Source organism: Arachis hypogaea, chromosome 12, assembly GCF_003086295.3.
Source record: "Arachis hypogaea cultivar Tifrunner chromosome 12, arahy.Tifrunner.gnm2.J5K5, whole genome shotgun sequence".
In the NCBI taxonomy this organism is placed as follows: domain Eukaryota; kingdom Viridiplantae; phylum Streptophyta; class Magnoliopsida; order Fabales; family Fabaceae; genus Arachis; species Arachis hypogaea.
Genome location: NC_092047.1, coordinates 29,535,913 through 29,541,284, shown reverse-complemented (window position 1 = coordinate 29,541,284; position 5,372 = coordinate 29,535,913). Strand labels below are relative to the sequence as shown.

The 5,372-nt window shown below is 36.4% G+C and overlaps 1 non-coding gene across 1 annotated transcript; it reads left to right on the top strand.

The window, feature by feature from the left end:
- Positions 1-2,791: 2,791 nt before the first annotated feature.
- LOC112731979 (small nucleolar RNA R71) lies at positions 2,792-2,899 on the top strand. The gene has a single exon (XR_003167723.1). It is a non-coding gene; the product is annotated as a small nucleolar RNA R71 (small nucleolar RNA).
- Positions 2,900-5,372: the final 2,473 nt, after the last annotated feature.

The window sequence follows — 5,372 nt, the reverse complement described above, 5'->3', positions numbered from 1 at the left end:
GATCCCGACTTGTTGAATGGGGTTGGTGAGAACTTCCCAACCTCTTCTTTGGATCTCAAGTCGGATCTCCGGATACTCATTCTTTTTGAGCTTGAAAGGAACCTCAGGGATCACTTTCTTCTTGGCCACAACTTCATAGAAGTGGTCTTGATGGACCTTTGAGATGAATCTCTCCATCTTCCATGACTCAGAGGTGGAAGCAATTGCCTTTCCTTTCCTCTTTCTAGAGGTTTCTCTGGCCTTAGGTGCCATAAATGGTTATGGAAAAACAAAAAGCTATGCTTTTACCACACCAAACTTAAAATGTTTGCTCGTCTCTGAGCAAGAGAAGAAAGAAAGTAGTGGAAGAAGAAGAAAATAGAGGAGATGGGGGAAGAAGATGTATTCGACCAAGGAGAAGAAGAGAGGGTTGTGTTGTGTGAAAATGAAGAAGGAGTGAGGGGTTTATATAGGAGTGAGGGGGGTGTAGGGTTCGGCCATTAGGGTTGGGTTTGGGAGGGAAATTAGTTTGAATTTTGAAGGTAGGTGGGGTTTATGGGGAAGAGAGGATGGATGTGAGTGGTGAAGAAGTGATGGGAAAGAGTGATTGAGGTGAATGGTGAAGGGTATTTGGGGAAGAGAGTTATGAAAAGGTGTGAAGAGGAGAGAAGAAGATGTGGGGATCCTGTGTGGACCACAGATCCTAAGGGGATCCTGTGGGATCCACAGATCAAGTGGGGTCAAGGACTTAACATCCCTACTCCAATTAGGCGTGTAAAATGCCCTTGCTGTGCAATCCTGGTGTTTAATGCCAGATTGCTGCTTGTTTCTGGCGTTAAATGCCCAAATGTAGCCTGTTTCTGGCGTTTAACGCCAGGCAGATGCTTGTTTCTGGCGTTAAATGCCAGACTGCTCTTCCTCCAGGGTGTGCTGTTTTCAATGCTATTTTTCATTCTGTTTTTGATTTTTCAGTAGTTTTTGTGACTTCACATGATCATCAACCTAATAAAACACGAAATAACAAAAAGAAAATAAAATAGATATGATTAAATAACATTGGGTTGCCTCCCAATAAGCGCTTCTTTAACGTCAATAGCTTGACAGTGAGCTCTCATGGAGCCTCACAGATGTTCATAGCATTGTTGGGACCTCCCAACACCAAACTTAGAGTTTGAATGTGGGGGTTCAACACTAAACTTAGAGTTTGGTTGTGGCCTCCCAACACCAAACTTAGAGTTTGATTGTAGGGGCTTTGGTTGACTCTGCAGTGAGAGAAGCTTTTCATGCTTCCTCTCCATGATTACAGAAGGAGATCCTTGAGTTTTAGATACAAGGTTGTCCTCATTCAGTTGGAGGACCAACTCTTCTCTATCCACATCAATCACAGCTCTTGCTGTAGCTAGGAAGGGTCTTCCAAGGATGATGGATTCATCCTCTTCCTTCCCAGTGTCTAGAATTATGAAATCAGCAGGGATGTAAAGGCCTTCAACCTTTACTAACACGTCCTCTACTTGTCCATAAGCCTATTTTCTTGAGTTGTCTGCCATCTCTAATGAGATTCTGGCAGCTTGCACCTCAAAGATCTCAAGTTTCTCCATTACAGAGAGTAGCATTAAGTTTATTCCTGAACCTAGGTCACACAGAGCCTTCTCAAAGGTCATGGTGCCTATGTTACAGGGAATTAGGAATTTACCAGGATCTTATTTTTTTGAGGTAATTTCTGCCTATCCAATGTATTTAGTTCATTGGTGAGCAAGGGAGGTTCATCTTCCCAAGTCTCATTACCAAATAATTTGGCATTCAGCTTCATGATTGCACCAAGGTACTTAGCAACTTGCTCTTTAGTAATGTCTTCATCCTCTTCAGAGGAAGAATACTCATCAGAGCTTATGAAGGGCAGAAGGGGGTTCAATGGAATCTCTATGGTCTCTAGATGAGCCTCAGATTCCTTTGGTTCCTCAAAGGGATACTCCTTATTGGTCACTGAACGTCTCAGGAGGTCTTCCTCACTAGGATTTACGTTCTCCTCCTTCTCTTTGGGTTCGGCCATGATGGTTAAATCAATGGCATTGCACTCTCTCTTTGGATTTTCTTCTGTATTGCTTGGGAGAGTACTAGGAGGAGTTTCAGTGACTCTTTTATTCAGCTGGCCCACTTGTGCCTCCAAATTTCTAATGGAGGACCTTGTTTCATTCATGAAATTTACAGTGGCCTTAGATAGATCAGAGACTATATTTGTTAAGCTAGATGGATTCTGCTCAAAATTCTCTGTCTGTTGCTGAGTGGATGATGAAAAAGGCTTGCTATTGCTAAACATGTTTCTTCCACCATTATTAAAGCCTTGTTGAGGCTTTTGTTGATCCTTCCATGAGAAATTTGGATGATTTCTCCATGAGGGATTATAGGTGTTTCCATAGGGTTCACCCATGTAATTCACCTCTGCTATTGCAGGGTTCTCAGGATCATAAGCTTCTTCTTCAGAAGATGCCTCTTTAGTACTGTTGGATGATTCCTTCAATCCATTCAAACTCTGAGAGATCATATTGACTTGCTGAGTCAATATTTTATTCTGAGCCAATATCGCATTCAGAGTATCAATTTCAAGAACTCCTTTTCTCTAAGGCATCCCATTACTCACAGGATTCCTTTCAGAAGTGTACATGAACTGGTTATTTGCAACCATGTCAATGAGTTCTTGAGCTTCTGCAGGCGTTTTCTTTAGGTGAATGGATCCACCTGCAGAATGATCCAATGACATCTTTGATAACTCAGATAGACCATCATAGAATATATCTAGGATGGTCCATTCTGAAAGCATGTCAGAAGGACACTTTTTAGTCAGTTCCTTGTATCTCTCCCAAGCTTCATAGAGGGATTCACCTTCCTTTTGTCTGAAGGTTTGAACATCCACTCTAAGCTTACTAAGCTTTTGAGGAGGAAAGAACTTGGCTAAGAAAGCCGTGACCAGCTTATCCCAAGAGTTCAGGCTATCCTTAGGTTGAGAGTCCAACCATATTCTAGCTCTGTCTTTTACAGCAAACGGGAAAAGCATGAGCCTGTAGACCTCGGGATCAACCCCATTGGTCTTAACAGTATCACAGATCTGCAAGAATTCAGTTAAGAACTGAAAAGGATCTTCTGATGGAAGTCCATAAAACTTGCAGTTCTGTTGCATCAGAGAAACTAATTGAGGTTTCAGCTCAAAGTTGTTTGCTCCAATGGTAGGGATTGAGATGCTTCTTCCATGTAAATTGGAATTAGGTGCAGTAAAGTCACCAAGCATCTTCCTTGCATTGTTATTATTTTCGGCCATGTCTCCTTCTTTTTCGAAATTTTCAATCAGATTTTCTCCAGAGAGTTGTGCTTTAGCTTTCCTTAGCTTCCTCTTCAGAGTCCTTTCAGGTTCAGGATCAGCTTCAACAAGAATGTTCTTATCCTTGTTCCTGCTCATATGAAAAAGAAGAAAACAGAAAAGAAAATATGAAATCCTCTATGTCATAGTATAGAGATTCATTTATGTGAGTATTAGAAGATATGAATAGAAGAAGGAGAATCCAAACACAAGGGTGAGGAGTAGGTTCGAATTCTTGGGTGAAAAAGGGATGTTAGTAGATGAATAAATAAATAGAAGGAGGTGAGGGAGAAGAATTTTCGAAAATTAGATAAAATAAAATAAAAGCATTTTTGTTTTTAAATTAAAAATTAAAAATTAAAATAAAAAATTCGAAAATTAAGCAAGGAAAATAAATCAAATTAAATTAAATTTAAAACAATTAGTTAATTTAAAAAGAAATTTTGAAAAAGATGAAGGTGATTTTCGAAAATTAGAGATAGAATTAGTTAGGTAGTTTTGAAAAAAGATAAGAATCAAACAAAAAGATAAGATTGATTGAAAAAGATTTGAATCTTAATTTTTGAAAAGATAAGAGGTTAGAAAAGATTTTGAAATTGATTTTGAAAAGATGTGATTGAAACTTATTTTGAAAAAGATTTGAAAAAGAAATTTAAAAAGATTTGATTTTGAAATTAAAGTTGATTACTTGACTAACAAGAAACTAAAAAGATATGAGTCTAGAGTTTAAAGATTGAACCTTCTTACTAGGCAAGTTACAAACTTAAAAATTTTGAATCAATCACATTAATTGTTAGCATTAATTTCGAAAATATGACATAAAAATAAGAAAAATATTTTGAAAATAATTTTTGAAATTTTTCGAAAATCATAAAAAAAGATTGAAAAAGATTTGATTTTTAAAAAAGATTTGAAAAAGATAGAATTTTTAAATTGAAAATTTGATTTGACTCATAAGAAACAACTAAATTTTAAAAAGTTTTAAAAAAGTCAACTCAAATTTTCGAAAATTTATGAGAGAATAAGGAAAAGATATTTTTTTGATTTTTTTTTAATTTTAATAAGGAAAGAGAAAAACATAAAAAAGACTCAAGACATAAAAGTTTTGGATCAAAACAAAGGAAACATGCAAGAACACTTTGAATGCAAAGATGAATACCAAGAACACTTTGAATGTCAAGATGAACACCAAGAACTTATTTTTGAAAATTTTCAAGAAAAGAAAAACATGCAAGACACCAAACTTAGAAATTTTCAAACTTTAGACACTAACAAATTAAAAATGCATATGAAAAACAAGAAAAGACACAAAACAAGAAAATATGAAGCTCAAACAAGAAGACTTACCAAGAACAACTTGAAGATCATGAAGAATGCAATGCATGAATTTTCGAAAAATGCAAGAAAGAGATAAACATGCAATTGACACCAAACTTAAAAACTGACACAAGACTCAAACAAGAAACATCAAATTATTTTTGGTTTTATGATTTTATTAAATTTTTTTTTTGGATTTTTCGAAAATTATTTGGAAAAAGAAAATAAGGATTTCAAAAATTTTAATGAGAATTCCAGGAATCTTGCAATGTTAGTCTAAAGCTCCAGTCCAGAAATTAGACATGGCTTACTAGCCAGCCAAGCTTTCAGTGAAAGCTCCGGTCCAAAACACTAGACATGGCCAATGGCCAGCCAAGCTTCAGCAGATATTGATACCTCCCATGTATACAACAACTATGTGTGCAACTGCCAAATGGGTGAAGATCAACAAGCTCTTGTGATGATAAGTTGAAACTCCGGTCCAAAAGATTAGACATGGCTTACAGCCAGCCAGGATTCAACAGATCATCATGAAACACTAGAATTCATTCTTAAAAATTCTGAATAAAAATATATTTTTGAAAATAATTTTTTTTTCGAAAATAAGAATAATAAAAACAAAAAGGTTAAAATTAAAATAAAATTACCTAATCTGAGCAACCAGATGAACCGTCAGTTGTCCAAACTCGAACAATTCCCGGCAACGGCGCCAAAAACTTGGTGC